Here is a 19,785-nt window from a genome sequence, read left to right as displayed (position 1 = left end):
GCCCCATTTTTTCAGTAGGTTATGCAGGATTATGAAGTAAGAATGCAAAAGCAGCAAGGAATTAAATTGCTCTCAGCTGCAATTACATTTTGGGTTACAATTAATGAAGTCTGAGTCAATTACTTTACAGAAGAAGAAAACACAATCAATATCTCTTGGTTTCAGAGGGACGGTAGAAAACCATCCAAGACTTTGCTTTTATGGCCTGGAATGAAATGGGCAACAAAGACCGATCAATGGCCTCAGCCATGTGACAAGCAATGAGGTAGTAAGACTGGCAAACAAAGCACCTTAAAATGCATCCATTACACTCTTAAAAATAATATAACAATAAACTGCTCTTTGAGCGATACCATAGATGAACCACTTTTGGTTCCATACAGAACCCTGTTTGCAATGTGAAATGTGAGTGTGAGTGTCAAGAACCTTTTAAAGGTCTAAACAACCTAATACAAACATGGTGCCTTATTCACCAACCTTAAGTTTCAGACATTCCCCATTGACTTCTTATTTAGGATTTGTTGAGTTTATGAGGATGAGAGGGATCCATTCCGTGCTTGATGTAGACTTGGTTTTAGAACTTAGGACCAAATTTAGGACAATGTTAAGGAAGACACTGAAGAATCAGGCCCTTGGTTGTTTATGGTTCTATATGTCCCGATCCGATCCAGGTATCGGCTATTTTCAACCCAATCCAGTTTTAGATTCTCTATTTTAACCACAGTGTTCAGAGAGTCATCTGGTGTCCTCAATGTGCCATTAACGGACATTATTCCCAGCTGGCTGCAGCAGCAGTGCGGACGTTCTCAGAAGGTAAATAAAGGAGTTGAGGTTCTGCAGACTGTTGAGGTTCTACTTTACAGTGAAACATGAAAACAGATCATAATATCTGACCCTTTATAAAACTCTCACTTAAACACTCTGTTTAACCAGTGGGAGAACCGGAGAACCGCTCGCCTTTCTCTGTTTGTAAACCAGCACTGAAGAGCCCATTCAGAACCAGATGGAGGCTAATGCTAATGCTAAGACACACACGCTATAGAAACCTAAATCACACACAGCACATTCACCCACTATAAACCAGTTATTACACAGTAGACCAACATCTGTCCAGAGTGAGTACCACTACACACCCAGGAAGTGATTTAAAGACTGCAGTGTTTTAAAGGAGCTGGGAGCTGATTGGTCAGAAAGGAGAGTAAGGCTGGATTATAAGATAAACAGTCCTTTTAAGAAAAGTCTTGGCTAAACGAAATCAATCAGTCCAGAATGTTTACTGAACGTATTAATCAGTAGCTCATCTCATCTAAACTGATTAATTATACGAACATAAAGATTTTATCGGTATTGGTATCGGGACATCCCTACCAAAATGTGATCCTTCTATGGCATCTCTCAAAGAAACCTTTTAAAGGGCCTATATTTTTAAGAGTGTAAGACAAACGACTGGGTCTTGGAGACTTCATGAGTGGATATGTTTATAGCCTCCTTCTATGAATTTCCTGATAGGGCTTTTAAAGGGGATCAAAGGAAGATGGTGCTTTTGCAGTTATATTTTTAGATGGAGCGAGGTCTTAGCGTATTCAAATGATGCCTTAAACGTCTGGGAAGGAAACGAGCAACTTGCAGGCTGGCGTGTTTCAATACACAGCACAATATGACTAAACCTCTCCAACACTGAGGAAAAAGGAGAATTAGTTTTGGTTTTGATTACAGATGGAACTGCTCGGAAAATGCACAACAGGCAATGCCCCATTTCGAAGATTAATGTTCAAACGTGAAATAGGATTTCTGCTCCCTGTTTCAGAGTGTTGCATTTGCCGGCATATTAAGCATAATCGTAACGTTCTAAAAATAAGACTTGTGCAAATTACAGAAGACTGAATCTTAATTTCATGGCTGGCGAATGATCAAGCTTGTTGCTCTAACGACACCGCCGTCAGTCTGGCAGTGGGTCTGTAAATAAACAGAAAATGTACAGAAAGCATAACATTGAATCTCCAGGATGGCAACTTTACAGGAAAAGGAAAAAAAACCTCACTTTCAATTGAAATCAATGTAAATATATTTTAATCCGAATCATTTTAGAGCATTTCTACTGGTTTATTCATTGAGAAATTCTGATACAATGAACAGAACAGCTGCCAGATTCACACTATGGCAAAAATGTAGATACAAGGTTCTTGCGTGACAGCGAGGATATGGCAGAATGGCAACTTTACAGGAAAAGGAAAAGAACAACTTAACTTTCAATGGAAGTCAATGTAAAAATCATTTAATCCAGATTATTTTGGAGCATTTCTATTGGTCCATTCATCAAGAAATGTTGATACAATGTAAAGAACAACTGCCAGATTCAAAAAAATTACGTCAAAAAGTGGAGATATAAGGTTCTTGCGTGACAGCGACAATAACTGTGTACTGCTGACACAGATTTCAGTGACAGAGCAGAATTGATTCCCCAGAGAAAGTAGCGACACTGGCCAGAGTGTCGCTGGCCATCTGGCTGGCCCTGCAAATGCTTAGTGCTCTTTGGACGGAGGCGAAGGGTTTTAGCTGGTCTGACAGCATTGTGTTGTATTGCAACTGCTGGCCTTGTCCGTGCATGAAAGAGCTCCAGGTACTGAGACAATAACCAGTGACCTGCCATGACTTCACAGACTCCACATTCTCAGGACTCTTTTACTGAAAGCAAGCAAGCATGACTAAGCTGTTGGAAGTCATTCAATTCTAACAACTGAAGCTATGCAACCTGATAGACGGGGGTGACAAAGAATAGAGCAAAAAACGGAAGTACAATGATGGGACAACCATCAAAGTAGGACAAAAACGTTTGTTTTTTAGTTATTCTATTTACTACTACTATTTTTTTATTTCTAAAATTTTAATTTCAACAATTTATTGATTTCTACATTTGATGAGTTTTAGTTTTCATTGTATTTATCTTATTCATATTTGACCTTTTTAACTGCTTGTTTCTTTCATTTTGATTACTTGTTTTATTATCATATTATTAATATTGCGTCTTTTTATTTGTATTTGTTTTTTAAACCTACTTTATTTATTTTTTATTATACTTTAAATTTCAATCTGATTGGTCTGAAAAGTGCTGTAGAAATAATACAGTTAAATCCCATATAGCAATTCTTCAAACTTGTAGTCTTTGATAAAATGGGTCAACCATTTAATAAGTGAGCTAAGTCAATTTACCTAGATAATTAAACAAGCTGAGCTATTAGGAGGACCATTCATTTTTAATTATATTTTTAGCTCTCTATATATTAAACATCACTAGACAGCCCGACACCATAATCACCTTAATCTTTTTTTTTTATCAAAAGTTGCAAAATCTGAGATCACTGTAGTGACAAGAGTACAAAAAGTGCTATTAGAGCACTAATATAGGAAAACTAATCAAACTCCCCAATAAGTAAAGATGTGCAGAAATGGAACTTGTGAGTGAATTTAAATGACAAAGCAAAAGTGCAGAGTGTGATGTCTGAAGTCTTGTGTCCACAGAGACAAAGTCCTTGCGATGAGGATTTCCTTGGGGTGTTGAATGATTCAGCAGAAAAGATAAGAATGAAAGAGAGAAATAAGACCAATCACAGAACATCTGAATAGTTCCAAACTTAACGCTGAGAGAGAAAGAGAAAGAAAGAAAAAGAGATGTGGGATAGTGGGAGAGATGGAGCAGGAGATTAGACAATAAAGCAGGTGAGGGGTGGGTGCTCGGCCTCTCCAGCCAGACTATTCTCAGTTTGGAGAATGAAGGAGAAAAGGAGAGACAGTGAGGGAAAGAGAATGGTGCGGTGAGGATAAATAGATCTGGTGATCAGTGAGGGAGAGACAGACAAAGGCACAGTCAGCTTATGGAGAAACGGAATGACAGATGGGCAGACAGATAGATGGGCAGACAGATAGATGGTAGGACACAAACACAGATAGATATACAGACACAGACACAGACATACATACAGACAGACAGAAAGATATACAGACAGACAGAAAGATATACAGATATACAGATATACAGATAGATAGATAGATAGATAGATAGATAGATAGAATGACAGACTGACAGACAGATAGATAGATTGAATGATAGAGAGATAAATAGATAGACAGACAGACAGACAGACAGATAGATAGATAGATAGATAGATAGATAGATAGACAGACAGACAGACAGACAGACAGACAGATAGATAGATAGGTCTAATGACAGACTCACAGATAAACAGACAGACAGAGACAGAGAGATAGACAGACAGAAGACAGACAGACAGACAAACAGATATACAGATAGACAGCTATATAGATAGATAGATAGATAGTCTGTCTGCCTGTCTGTCTCTATCTATATATCTATCTATCTATTTGTCTGTCTGTCTGTCTGACTGTCTGTCCATCCATCCATCCGTCTATCTATCTATCTATCTAGACAGACAGACAGACAGACAGAGACATAAATAGGCAGACAGACATACAGATAAATAAATAGATAGACAGACAGACATACAGATAAATTGATAGATATAGACAGAGAAACAGACAGACATATAGATAAATAAATAGATATATAGATAGACAGTTCACTATGAACAGAGTGAGAAAGGAGGACAGGAAAAAAAGACAGGGAGTGAACGAGGGGATAGCGCGCGAGAGAGAGAGAGATGGAGCAGAAGATTAGACAATAGAGTGGGTGAGGGGTGGGTGCTCAGACCCTTCGAGCCCTCTGGCCAGATTGTTTTCTCAGTTTGGCCAAGCATATGAGACGGGGGGGCACGAAAGAAAAAGAGAAAAGGGAGTGGGGGTGACAAGAACAACAGGGGCAGCCAGGAGAGAGAGGGGGATGAAAGAGAAGAGGAGGGCAGCTGGCGGCTGTGCTTAGCAGTGTAGTCTCAGCTTCCGCCAGCTTATCATCACATGACCCTACAGACTGCATGCGTTAGACGCATTGTAAAGTGCCTTCGCGAGAGAGGCACGTAGGGAGGGGAACGGTGAAATGCTGAGGAGGGAAAGTCTGGAAATGTCAACAGCAGCAAAAACGGGACATACATTATACAGTACTGTGCAGATGTCTTGTGCCACTGTTCTGTAAAACCAGTGTACCATGAGTTTGTGGTATTTTCTGAGCTAGTCAAAGGCTTAGTTCCTCTTCTGAATGCGCCGATTAATTCAAGAAAAAACACTATTAATTATATATGAATCATCTCTCCAAAAGTTCATTATTCCAGAAGTCCAGGTCTTTGTCTATGTGTTCTCTGGAAAACTTTAATCTTGCCCTGTTGGAAGGTTTCGCCTTGCACCGCTTCCATGAAAAACTTTTAGTCTCTTCATGATAGATTCTGTACTCTGACTTCAACATTTTAGGATTGTTGGAGACTTCTTTTCACATCTTGTGGTCTGCATCTTGCTAGGACTGCCTGATCTGGCCATGCTGACCGTTGATTAACTTGTAAATGATTTGGTGGACAGTAGAATCGCTGATTTCTAATTGTTCTGGGATCCAAAAAAACCCTTCCCAGACTCATCTGCATCTACAACCTTCTGTCTGAAGGTTGCTCAGAGAGCTCTATGGATCTGGCCACGGTGACCTTCACCACTAACTTCAACAATCAAGAGCAAACCAGACTAAATGTCTGCGGTTTGGTTTGCTCCTACAGTCTCCTCCAAAGTCCTCTCTAGCCATGTCCTAATCATCTGCAGCTGATATGCTGAGATTTTTAGTAGTAATAAATGTGGGGGTGTTCTAATTGTTTCCTCTGGAAAACTGAGTTTCTATTATTTATATTTTACAAATGATTTTTTAAGTCTGACAAATGTTCAAGCTTCTGCTCAGTAATGTGAGACCTTTTTTCCCCGTACTCTCTCTCTGGTAGAACTGCCCCAGAGCTCTGCTCAAACATCTGTCCTCTTACTACCATTTTGCAGCATCACTGAATCGATTCACAGCTGAACATGGAGACAGAGGCCGTGAGCGGGCTCCAATCTGTGCCCTCATTGAGGCGTGCACCATAGGACTTTGCTCAAAATAGTCGTTTTTCCACCGCTCGCGGCAAAGTGCTAGGACTTCTCCCTGACCTGAGACATGATCGTGCCCGCACCTCAGACACACTTAATTGGATCTGACACAACACAGCATGGTGCCGGGTGAAGGAGGCCCTTTTGAGATGATCCGAAAAATTCTAACTGTCGCTCCCAGGATTCGTGACCTTAAGCACTTCCCAGTCCTGCAGATTTTAGAAACATAACAAGCTCAAAGGGAGGCAGCGACTTCTTGAAGTTAAGGTCAAAAATATTTTACAGTTAAGTCAGTTTGCAAACAACTCAAGAACTCGATAGTGAGAAATTCATACAATAGTGGACAAATCCATGCATCCACAAAAATGGGGTGCATGCTCATTTATTTTGGCTCTAGTTTTGACTGCTGAATGGCATTCAAAGAAAAACTAAGCCTGAAACTATGTCCTCTTGAGTTTACCTCTATTTTCCATAGCACCTTAAACTGTGAAGCAGGTCTTTGGCTTCTGGCCTTTTTAGCATCACTTCAATATTCTCTGTAAGCAGCCAATGCATTTAGCATCGAAAGGCTTTCATTTGTGGGCTGGGTGTATGTAAAGTTTGGGAGCGTAAGTCTTGGGGGTTTGGAATTGGCCAGTTTTACAGCTCTTTTGCTTTTGCAGGAAACAAACAACAGTGTTTGAGGTTCCCGGTCTGCCATTTCCATGTACTGAACTCTGATTATTTAACTATGTCAAGATAAATACAGTGTCCCATTCAAGGTGGAAAGGAAAATTTGAATAAGAAGTTGGTACGAAACACAAATTGTTACAACCCAAAAATGAAATAAAGCCAAAAAACTAGAGTATAGTTTATTTGGAAAGTCAGTTTTCTGTCAGAATTTGTCAGTACATTATCTTTTTATATCACTGTGTAGCAAATTCATATCAACCAGCTAGAAGGTGTAATTTCCAATGAACATTAAGTTTAACAAACTGGTATATCATATGGGTAAAGCTTTCACATATGGATCATATGTGTGATACATTGTTTCTTCTAGGAATTACCCACCAACACCACACACTACCCCCTTCTACTTCCTTTTAAAATTAGAAAATATGACATGTGATGAAATACAGTGAAACTAGACTGTAAAACAAAGTATTAAACTATTTATTTAGATTAGGGCTGAACAATATTGGGAGAAGACTGTGATAGATATATATCGCAATATTACAAAACACAGGAATACAGGAAAATAATGCACTCTGCGAGGGCCCTGGGTGGTCCAGTGGACTAAGGTGCTGTCACTATTGGAATTGGACGTCCTGCGATATAACGTCCTTGCAATAACGTCCTTGCAATAACGTCCTTGCAATAACGATGCTGGTCAAGCCCACGTCCTGGAGGGCCACGTCACTGAAGAGATCATTTAATACACCTGACTCAATTACTGCTAAAAACCGCTAATGAAAAAGTTCAACTGACAGGTACCTCTTCCCTTTTTTGGTTTTCTCGCTCTAACACCCACTTAACCACTTAAAAAAACAATAAGCCGATTAGTGCTGAAGTAGGGGTGCAGAAGGACCAGGGTTAGGAGCCACTGCTGTAGAGCAAGAGTGGGAAACTTTGGTCCTGGAGGTGTGCTAGAGCAGAGAAAGCATCAAACTGTGCTGGAGTCTCGTCCTTGGATCCTCAGCCTTGCTCTAGAGGATAGCTAACATAAATTGTGCATGGCACATATAGGGGCAGCCTCTAACTGCACACCAGCAAAGCAGCAAGCTAGACAGCACTAGTCAGCAAGCCTCCTTGTAAAGCTCTATCTTCTTGCACTTTTCTAAGGCGAGTTTCTACCTTCTAGATCTATCACACAGAGCAAAGATCCTCCAAAGACACTGGCTTACTATGCGATATAATACGACTGTATTACACTATACACACACTATATGTCCAAATGTTTGTGGACACCCCTTTTAATGAATGCATGCAGCTACCTGAAGTTGCACCCATTGCTGATATCAATGTGCAAATGCACACACATAGCTTGTCTAGTCCTTGTAGAGAAGTATTGCCAATAGGACTTTCTGGAGCAGATAAACATGAACGTATTGGCACCATGTCTAATGCCAGGCATAGACTGGGGGGGGAGGGGGGGGATAAAGCTCCCAGCATTGAGCTAGTGAGTAGTGGAACTGGGTTCTCCGGAATGATGATGCTCCATCCAATATTTTTGGGACGATTTAGGGAGTTGGACTAAAAGAAACCATGTGAAGCAACTTTTTTCCAAAACATCTATTAACAGATATGTCTCAACAAAGCATGACCCTCTCAGAAGCCAGCACTTGAGGTTATGAGTTTTCATAACCGAGCTTTTCAAATATGTGAGCTGTAAACACACACAGGCAGAGGGTTCACATAGAGAGGAGAAAGACAGCATCTGGGCACCCAACCAGACGCCTGTCCAACCTAGCTGTAAAGATCTCAGGTAAGATCACATCACAAAAATGCTCCCTGTGCACTGCAGGCGTACCTTCTGAGTCATCTTTCTGTCAGTCTACAGCATGTTTCTCAGACTCTCACACACAACAGGTGGACATCTTCATGTTGGCAATGATATTTTATAGACTATAAGTCTATATATTCAAAATACTTAATCGTATAGTTATTCATTTATATATATATTTATTTATTTTGCAAGCATGTGAAAGTTTAGATTATAGAAGTTGTCATCTACTTCGTCGGAGTGACTTCGTGGTTCGGAGGCTGTCCAGGCCTGCCACTGAATGACAACACCATGGTATGAGGGTCCTTGGGCCAGCTTCTGGCCCCTGCATATTCAGAGGTGCTCTTCCATCCCTACAACCACCCTTTGTCCCCTTTAAAAGGTCTAAAGAACCATCCATGGATGTAAAGGTTCTTCACGGTTGCACATCTCTATTATAAACATGGTTATTTATAAAGCCAAAAGTGGTTCTGCTCTGACATCACTTAAAGATCTTTATTTTTAAGAGTGCACCACTAGACCCTCGTCTGCTAATGAGTGGCAGATCTTTTGGTGCCACAGCCATTATACTGTGGACTTCTCTTCTCTTGGTACGGAAAAAGTGGATGCTACCCAATCATAATATTGCGTACGTTAATGCACTGTAATGTTTCTAAGCAAGGATGATCTGATCTCAATTCAGATGAATAAGTGCTTATAATTTCATCAAAGTGGAGCCTGAAGGACACTAAATGGTGAAGTACATTTCTATTCATTCTTGTTTTCTTGCTTAAAAAGGCAGCTTGTGACCACGTCAATTACGTACTGAAGAAAAAATGCAATGGCAGGATTGAGGTAGCATGCTATTAACAATGAAGAGCAGATTAGAATGATGAAATTTGGTATTACCAAAAACCTTCTCCATCTCCAAAATGCAACATTTACAAGGGAAATAAACCCCCGCCCTAACTTTCAATGGAAGTCAATGTAAAAAGATTTTATTCCCAGTCATTGTGGAGCATTTCCGTTCATCATGAAATTCTCACACATTTTGAAGAACTGATTTGAAGTTATGTTAAAAAGTAAAAAACAAAGTGAAAAAGGTTGATATGCTTTTTCCCACTGACCCACATCTCAGCAGAAGTCAAGTACTGATCATCTTTATTTTTAAGAGTGCACCACTAGACCCTCGTCTGCTAATGAGTGGCAGATCTTTTGGTGCCACAGCCATTATACTGTGGACTTCTCTACCCTATCGCTTTGAGACTGTAGTCCTGTTCCCTACTTCAACTCTTTCTACTTCATGCAGTACTTCTGTCTCTCCTTCTCCTGCAAGGTTCTCATCTTCCCCTAGGTTTATTATAAATTGCTCAGACTTGCTCAAAAGTGTATGCGAACAAGGTTTTTTTCCTTCCCCTGTAAAGATGCCACTTTGGAAAAACGAGTTATTTGCATGACAGAGACCATTAATATTGGTTTCTATGGGGAGCTGCTGAAAATGCTATGGCTGCTAGCGTGTCTCAAGCTGTCAACATTAGTAATATTAACGGCCACTGTTGTGAGTTCCATTCTGTCTTGCAAACAGTGATTATAGGTTGGCTCCGTACCCATCGTGACCTTGACTACAAAGAAGCAGAGAAGAAGATGGATGGGTGTTACAGGTTTCTTAGTGTAAAATGAAGAAGGGAGGGGAAAGTTGAAGTGTCTTAAATGCCTTGGGAGGGTTTGACCTTTTCTGTTGATTTACTTTACGTTTTACTGTTTGTGGTTGAGTGGTTTAGTATTAGGTGGTGCTTGTCCTAGCAATAGTAAGAGAAAGATTTACTAGAGCAGTATGCTCAAGCTGTAAAAAACCAAAGGCCTACTTCCATGCTGTTAATCTCTGGAGAGTCTTCAGTGTCTGCAGAATTCTATTCCTGCTGCTGTAAAAAGCCCCACTCGAACTATCAATATGTGGATAAAGACCTCACGAATGGTGATATCACCACCTAATTAAATTCTATCACCTAAAAACTATTTTGCTGCTCTCAATTGGGATGCTTGGTGCATATACGAAAGGCTGATTAACCAAGTGGGCCGTAAATAATTGGATTAAAGAAAATGGTAAAAATAACCACACTGTCTTTCCTGCTGCAATTTCTCAAATCTGAAAATCTGAAGCAGTTTTGGAGATGCTACCTTCTCTAGCAAACTGATCAGTATAGCTCAGTATTTCCTGAACCCGCTGTGTCAGGGCCAATGACAGCAGCGAGTATGATGCGGGATTATGCCCTTTGCATTTGTCTTCAGCTTCCTTAAAATACACAACAGCCAGGTTTATCCAAAGTGACGTCCAGCATTTCACAACTGAGTAACAGGACGTTATTATGAAGGGCCCAGGGCATTTACATTCTTAAAAGAAGGTTTTTTTTTTAAAGGTTCTTTAGTAAAGGCAATGGTTTTATGTAGCAACAAAAATCACCCCTTTTCTGCACTTAATACTGTAATAATTTCCCAATAACATTAAGACCCACCCAAAATGATCTTACATTAAAGACTGAGACAGTGCATTTTAGATGGCCCAGAGTGGGGGCGCTGTGGAAGCTCACTGATTGTTGTCAACCTCTAATAACAGCTGGGCGAAAACATGCCCACCATAGTTGCAAGTTTAGCAACATGCTGAGTTTGACACTCACTCGACTCTATGCCTTCAGATATGAGGCTTTATCCTCTACACATGTGTGATTTGAGCCTCAGTTAGCTGGAACACGGCCTGAACTGTGGTGTTTAGCCTGCTAGCTAACTTATCCAAGCCTAGATAGCCAGCTACACAAGTTGCACAAGGCTTTCTTTTGGTCAGTCCTCAAGTCAGTTAGTCAACAGATGGACTGGGCTGTCTGATACTCAGTGTATCTGTAGGCAGACTAACTAAGCAAAGGCTAGCTAGCAGTTTAACATTTGTAATGGTCAGACTGATGGTTTAAAATGTATTAAATTACTGATTTAAAAGTGTGCACGGTGTTCAACTAGTCACTGACCCTGTAAGAGAACTCAAACTCGTATTTGATTGTTATCCGGTTTTAAAACAACGCATGATGAGATGGTACGAAAGCCATGTAAACGCAGGACCACTCCCCACCCCCAGTAATACCGTATACCACGCTAATAGTTTGGGATGGTATAACGGTACGGAAAAAGTGGATGCTACCCAATCATAATATTGCGTACGTTAATGCACTGTAATGTTTCTAAGCAAGGATGATCTGATCTCAATTCAGATGAATAAGTGCTTATAATTTCATCAAAGTGGAGCCTGAAGGACACTAAATGGTGAAGTACATTTCTATTCATTCTTGTTTTCTTGCTTAAAAAGGCAGCTTGTGACCACGTCAATTACGTACTGAAGAACAAATGCAATGGCAGGATTGAGGTAGCATGCTATTAACAATGAAGAGCAGATTAGAATGATGAAATTTGGTATTACCAAAAACCTTCTCCATCTCCAAAATGCAACATTTACAAGGGAAATAAACCCCCGCCCTAACTTTCAATGGAAGTCAATGTAAAAAGATTTTATTCCCAGTCATTGTGGAGCATTTCCGTTCATCATGAAATTCTCACACATTTTGAAGAACTGATTTGAAGTTATGTTAAAAAGTAAAAAACAAAGTGAAAAAGGTTGATATGCTTTTTCCCACTGACCCACATCTCAGCAGAAGTCAAGTACTGATCAAGTTGACCTACAGAGTGAAACGAGATCACAGCAAAATCACACTACACCCTTTGCATAACCCCTAAGTCCATAAACTCCATATCTCACTTATTATCTTATTCCAAACTGTGAGAACATGTGAGTTCCGCACACATGCTGGTTATGAATTAAATCAATACACTTATAGCAGAAGGTTAATATTGATCCAGAACACTGCCCAGCACTCATGCATGGACCACCCACTTAGAGCTTTCTCTGCACCTCTAAAGCAGACGCAAACATTAATACAAGTTGTTTGGCGTAGCCCTGAGCTCAAGCCTTGGAGACACCATAGCTACAAACGTCCTCCTGATTAAAGAGCCTCTGTAGGCTCCGCTGGGTATCTAGAGAGAAACTGAGCTGCCAAATTTAGAGAATCAGTATAAGGCAGTGAGCTACCGTCTGAAGTCACTGTGGTACAGAGAACGGGACTGTATGTGGCTTATGGGTGCCAACAAATGTATAATAAGCTTGTGTGGACTTTCAGGAACTGTACACCAGTTTAATGAGAAAGGGAAATGAGAACTGCTAATGTACTGGGGGTGAGTTATATGAACACATATCACTATATTTTCCACTGTTTGGACAATAACCATATGATATCATGTATATTATTTTGTATAATTGATGTTTTGACCACTTATGTAAGGTGTTGTAATGTAATAACTTGCATTTTGTCCAACACAGTTCAACAGAAGAGTAAAAACACAGTACAAGGGGGCTCCAAGTGGTCCGGCAGACTAAGGCCCTGTCAGATCAGAGAATCGCTGGTTCAAATCATGGTCACGCTGCTAGCCATCGGCAGCCGAGGCCGCAAAACAGCCCCATTGTTTTCTTTAGGATGGGTAGATGGCGCTCTCTCGCCACATCACTTTGCAGCGGTGCTGGCCGCCACTGGTGTCTGCGGGCTGGTTTGTCAAAGCCAGGCATGCAAAATCTAAGGTGAGTTAAAAATAAGCTCTTGAGGGTCATGTTTAACTCTTGGAAGTTGTGGGTTAAGCATTTTTGGGTCTATTACCTTTAAAAGTTTCTTCACACATACACTATATGGAAAGTTTTATGACAAAAGTATTGGGACACCTGATCATTCATAGTTTCTATTGCAATAAAGGGTATTAAAAATGTTTTGTTGGAGGAACTGTCTCTACTGAGGATTTGCTTGCATTTAACGACAAGTGCGTTTGTGAAGTCAGGATGTTGGATGTTTACCAGCCCACCTCATCCCCAACAATGGACTGGATGGTGCACCATCTATCATTTCAGAAGACAGCTCAATGCTGGAGGGCTTTATACCCCTCTAGCCCATGCCTGGCATTAGGCATGGTGCCAATAGGTCCATGCTTATCTGCTCCAGAGAGTCCTATTCTACTGGCAGTACTTATCTGCAAAGACTTGACAAGCTGTATGTGTGTGTGTGTGGGCATTTGCACAAGTCTGTCAGCAATGGGCTCAACTTAATGTAGCTGAATGTATGTATTAGACATGGTGTCCACAAACATTTGGACATATAGTGCATTTTGACACATACTCAAGCAGACCTACACTGTGTGCAAGATCATACCAAAAGCCTCTCCTCAGTTTAGAGGCCATGAACTCCCCATTTGATTCATTATCTGATTCCACAGTGTGGAAAACAGGAGTTCTGCACACATGAGATTTGTGCACTGTAGTTACACCTGCATACACTGTAAATATTCTAATGTAGATTCTGGGTATGAGATATGACCTCTACTATATACGTTCACTCACACAACTCAACATAAACAAGGTTCTTTATGAAACCCAAGGTGATTCTTCTATGGCATCGCTCAAAGAACCGATTCGTTTGAAGTATGAACACAATACGAAGCCAAGGCATCTAAACGAACCCAAAATCTAGCACCAACCCATTCTGCTCGTCCACCAATGTCATGCCATCCGAAACTACCTGCTTCACTGCTACTGCCACTGCTCCTCCTGTCTCTTAACTTCTTCTGTTTGAGGCTTTGGTTTAGCTAGGCTGTGTCCCAAACCACACATGACACTAGACAGTGTTTCGAAACTAGCCACTATTATCGCCTCAGTAGAATAAAGACATGTGTGAGTCGGGACACAGCCACCATAACGTCAAATTTTACAGCTCGTCAGACCAGGACAGAGATTTCCAGTACAGAAGACAACACACATATTACAGAAGATCCTTTCACAGATACACCAAACACACCTGTGAGGACCACAGAGGTTTGGTTGTTCCAACCCTAAAGAACCACCACACTACACCACCAGCCTAATATCGAGCAGGTTCCCTCTTGTGCTGCTACAACAGATCTGACCATTTGAGGCATGGACTCCACAAGACCTCTGAAGGTGTCCTACGTTAGTCCTGTAGGTTGTGAGGTGAGGCCTCCATGAATCGCATCAATGAGCTTTTGGTGCCCATGACCCTGTTGACCCCTGCTGGTTCACTGGTTGTCCTTTCTTGGACCACTTGTGGTTGGTACTGACCACTGCATACCAGAAAACCCAGACAATGCCTGCCTGATGTTGTCAAAGTATGCTTGTCTATTTTCCTGCTTCCAACACATCGCCTTCAAGAACCGACTGTTCACTTGCTGCCTAATATATCCACCCCTTAACAGATGCTGCTGTAGATGAATCATCAGTGTTTTTCACTTTCACCTGTCAGTGGTGTTAATGTTATGGCGGATCAGTGTATAGTGCTCTTCACATACCCAAGGTCACTTTAAAACTGCCAGGAAAAAAGAATGCTAATTCAATTCTAGTCAAGTGCAGGTTCAAAGGGAGTGGAAATGTCTCTGAGAAAATATAGGTCTTAAGCTGGGCCTCCAAGGTAGAAAGAGAGGTACACGAGGGAATAGATGAAGGTAAAGAGTCCCAGACAGAGGGGGTAGCAACACTAAGTGACCTGCCACCCAAAGTGGACAGCCTTAACCTGGGGACAGCTAGAAGTACTGAACCAGAGGACTTTAAATTACGAGGTGGAACATATGGATGAAGTGCTTCAGGGAGATAAGCAGGTGCGAGGCCATTTAGAGCTTTAAAGGTTAGCAGCAGAAATGTAAATGCACAAGCCCCGCCCCCTCTGCCCCCTCTGTTATCTGATAGGATGTCCCCAGATGCCTAGTTTTAATCAAAACTGGACAATGGTAAATAAGACACCCACGTGCTAGAGTGAAGGCTGTAGTGTGTAGCGGCATATTTAGCCTTTTCAGGGCGAAGTGCTCCTTTAACAACCCCCTAACAAGCCGCTCTGCTCGTCTCTGTTATCTGTTGTGCTTGTGTACCTCGCCAGCATGCATCCATGCCAATCAAAAGTTCCTCTGCTAAATACAGCATCCTCATACCCCCCTCCCACACCCTTCAGATTCCTCTCTCAGCTCCAGTTACAGCAGGACAGAGCCATAAATTACACACGGGGGGTAACATCGACTGCACTGGAACACAGCAGGCTTACGGTGGGGTGTCCTACTGTTGGGTAAATCGGAGCTGCAAGACATTAGAGGGGGAGAGACTAGACGGGGGTTATACTTTCCTCTCTTGCTACCTCATACATATAAACTGTGAACTAAATAAGCACAACCCACACAGACAGAAGCACACTTGTATTCCCACAGTGAATAAAGCATGCATGAGGTCTCTTTCACATATTACGGCAAACAGGTCAATATGAATAAGCAAAGAAACTTGCATGCTTCGTTTTGGCACACACTTCAGACTAGGCGAGGAGAATGAGCAGGTCCAGTTTGCTCGGGAATCACATATAAACTGATAAAAGTAAATAAATTAATAAATAAATAATTTTACTGCGCATTCAAAACATGAAATATCTGCATTATAAAGCATACAGATTAAACCTACAGTATATACTCTAACTCAGACACTATCTACAATGAGCTGACTGTACAAATATAGCTTTAAAAAAATAGTGTACAGCTGATTTATTTAGATTATCGATCTGATAAGACATGGTTGAGGTCTGAAGATTGCCAACAGCACATTACACGAACATCTGGCTGGTAGTATAGCTAAGCACACCACAGTCTGTATTGCTTTTAATGCAAAATGGACAACAATATGGCAACAAAACAAGTGTTAGTAAGTAAGTCGGACTACCGATGAAGCAAACTTCAGACTCCAAGCACGGTCTGGCTTAAGATAGCACATAAGATAGGGTTGCCCAAATGTGATATTTTGGCACTAGATGTATATTTTACACTACAATACTTCCTTAGTAGCATTTAAGAGTTTTATATTAAACATTTAAGTCTGTCATCGGGTCTCCAAAACAAAAATAATGTGGTTTAAGCTTGTTGTGTGATGAAGAACCTTTACAATACACTACAACTACTGTCCTAACAGGCAAGCAGCACTAGATATTGTACCAGTGGGCAAGCATTCACACCGGACAGGGCTCATATGTACATTTCTAACTACAATTTTCTCTATAGCTATTTAACAGTGTGTTTATAACACATAAAAAGTGGTTTAATCTTATTTTGGGTTAAAAAACCCAAATACCTAAAACTACTGTCCTAACAGGCAAGCAGCACTAGACACTGTACCAGTGGGCAAGCATTCACACAGGACAGGGCTTATATGTACATTTCTCACTATAATATCCCCTCTATATCTATTTAAGACCATCATATTAAACGTTTAGTTGTTTTTTTATGTCTTTATAACACATATTAAGCTTTTAGCTTATTTTAATTCATTGAACCGGCACAATACCCACAACTACGGTCTTACACTGTCCCAGTCTGCAAGCATTCACACAGGACAGGGCTCATATGTACATTTCTCACTATAATATTTTCTCTATAGCTATTCAACAGTGTCTTAATAACACATATGAAGAGCTTTAAGCTTATTTTGAGTTGAGGAACCGGCACAATACCCACAACCACTGTCCTGCACTGTCCCAGTCTGCAAGCATTCACACAGGACAGGGCTCATATGTACATTTCTCACTACAATATTTTCTCTATAGCTATTTTACAGTGTTTTTAATAATGGTTATAGTGGTTTAATCTTATTTTGGGTTAAAAAAACCATCACAAGACCTAAAACTACTGTCCTAACAGGCAAGCAGCACTAGACACTGTCCCAGTCTGCAAGCATTCACACAGGACAGGGCTTATATGTACATTTCTCACTATAATATCCCCTCTATATCTATTTAAGACCATCATATTAAACTTTCAGTTGTTTTTTTATGTCTTTATAACACATATGAAAAGCTTTAAGCTTATTTTAATTCATTGAACCGGCACAATACCCACAACTACTGTCCCACACTGTCCCAGTCTGCAAGCATTCACACAGGACAGGGCTCATATGTACATTTCTCACTACAATATTTTCTCTATAGCTATTTAACAGTGTTTTTAATAATGGTTATAGTGGTTTAATCTTATTTTGGGTTAAAAAAAACATCACAATACCTAAAACTACTGTCCTAACAGGCAAGCAGCACTAGACACTGTCCCAGTGTACATGCATTCACACAGGACAGGGCTTATATGTACATTTCTCACTATAATATCCCCTCTATATCTATTTAAGACCATCATATTAAACTTTCAGTTGTTTTTTTATGTCTTTATAACACATATGAAAAGCTTTAAGCTTATTTTAATTCATTGAACTGGCACAATACCCACAACTACTGTCCCACACTGTCCCAGTCTGCAAGCATTCACACAGGACAGGGCTCATATGTACATTTCTCACTACAATATTTTCTCTATAGCTATTTAACAGTGTTTTTAATAATGGTTATAGTGGTTTAATCTTATTTTGGGTTAAAAAAAACATCACAATACCTAAAACTACTGTCCTAACAGGCAAGCAGCACTAGACACTGTCCCAGTGTACATGCATTCACACAGGACAGGGCTTATATGTACATTTCTCACTACAATATTCCCTCTATATCTATTTAAGACTATCATATTAAACGTTTAGTTGTTTTTTATGTCTTTATAACACCTATGAAAAGCTTTAAGCTTATTTTGAGTTGAGGGACCGGCACAATACCCACAACCACTGTCCCACACTGTACCAGTGGGCAAGCATTCACACAGGACAGGGCTTATATGTACATTTCTCACTACAATATTTTCTCTATAGCTATTTTACAGTGTCTTAATAACACATATGAAGAGCTTTAAGCTTATTTTGAGTTGAGGAACTGGCACAATACCCAAAACCACTGTCCTGCACTGTCCCAGTGTACATGCATTCACACAGGACAGGGCTCATATGTACATTTCTCACTATAATATTCCCTATATAGCTATTTAAGAGTGTAATAATAAACATTTAGTGTGTCAGTCGGTTTCCACAACACATACAACGTGGTTTAGGCTTGTTTGGAGTTTGCAGTTGAAGGACCGGCACATCACCCACAGCAGACAAAGACTGACGGAGCATCAGAGAGGCTGGGAGAGGAGGAGGAGGAGGAGGAGGAGGAGGAGGAGGAGGCGAGGCTGGAGACTGGGGTTACATCTGGAGGACCACTGCCCCATCCTCACGCGCTGGGTTCAATTCCTGTATTGCTTCACATGCTAGCTGAATAGAGGCCACTAGCACAGGCATACAGCTATAGCAGCTAAGTTAACGTGCCCTTACATACTGCGCTATCCTTTTACACGAGAGCAGGCTAGCCGGCATGCTACATAGCTAGCTAACTTGCATCCAGCAACAATACAGTGCTCGGATGGGAGGCGCAGCTGCCCAACATCCCCCCAAAAACGGAGGATACCCCCGCAGCAATGAGCAGGAATGAAGGACGACATGCTGAAACGAGACGAAGCGAGATACAAACTGCTGACAAGCAAATATAAACATATAAAAACCACCTCCACCTCCTCCTCCATCACCTCCATCACCTCCTCCTCCTCCATCACCACCATCACCATAGCTACCCCCTTTAGACCGGCCTCGCCTAGCTCGCCAGCAGCAGCCCCGTTGTGGACTTTCCATCGCGCAAAGCTCACCTTCCCAGCTGGCAGCTCCGTCTTACTCCGATCAAAAAATGGACAAGGGTGATAACCTTTGCTGTTTTCGTCCACACTGAGCCGTATGTCCTCAAAACGGTCCTGGAAATGCTTTTAAAATCCCGCCTTGTTGTTTATAGGAGATGGAAACAGCACCGAATCCACGCGTTGCTGTGGTAATGCTCGCGCCGCTCTCTGTGTGCCGCTCCCTGCCAATATAGCGGTGTCCGACTCCCGAGCGAGTGATTCTTTTGAGCCGACTCTTTCGATTCATCGCTAGAACCGACTCACATGGCGCCGGTTCTGATTCTCACGTACTTGTTTGTGTTGGAGTCCCATTGTCTTGTCTTGTGTTGTTTAATATCGTTCAGAAGAGTCGAATCAGTGCTTTTAGCAAAAGTTAAAAGTTAATTATTTGCTAATTATTATTTATTATTAGGAGTCGATTCAGTGCGTGTTACGTTGTTCGGACTCGCCAGGGTTTCTAAGCTGGCTACTAAGCTGGCCTATTTGTATTATATTCTAGCAGAGAGAATTTCCTCCAAAATGTGTGATATTTCACTCGT

At 41.0% G+C, this 19,785-nt stretch overlaps 1 protein-coding gene across 1 annotated transcript in view; it reads right to left on the bottom strand.

Annotated features, from left to right (window-relative positions):
- The window catches only part of ctnna2 (catenin (cadherin-associated protein), alpha 2), a 566,064-nt gene extending 546,619 nt beyond the window's left edge, over positions 1-19,445 (bottom strand). The window contains exon 1 of the mRNA XM_072669925.1: positions 19,220-19,445. The gene's annotated coding sequence lies outside the window, so the exon portion shown is untranslated. The remainder of the gene's footprint in view (positions 1-19,219) is intronic.
- Positions 19,446-19,785: the final 340 nt, after the last annotated feature.

This window comes from Salminus brasiliensis, chromosome 24 (genome assembly GCF_030463535.1).
Source record: "Salminus brasiliensis chromosome 24, fSalBra1.hap2, whole genome shotgun sequence".
Taxonomy (NCBI): Eukaryota; Metazoa; Chordata; class Actinopteri; order Characiformes; family Bryconidae; genus Salminus; species Salminus brasiliensis.
The sequence above is the reverse complement of the archived record's forward strand: the minus strand, read 5'-3'. Positions and strand labels throughout refer to the sequence as shown.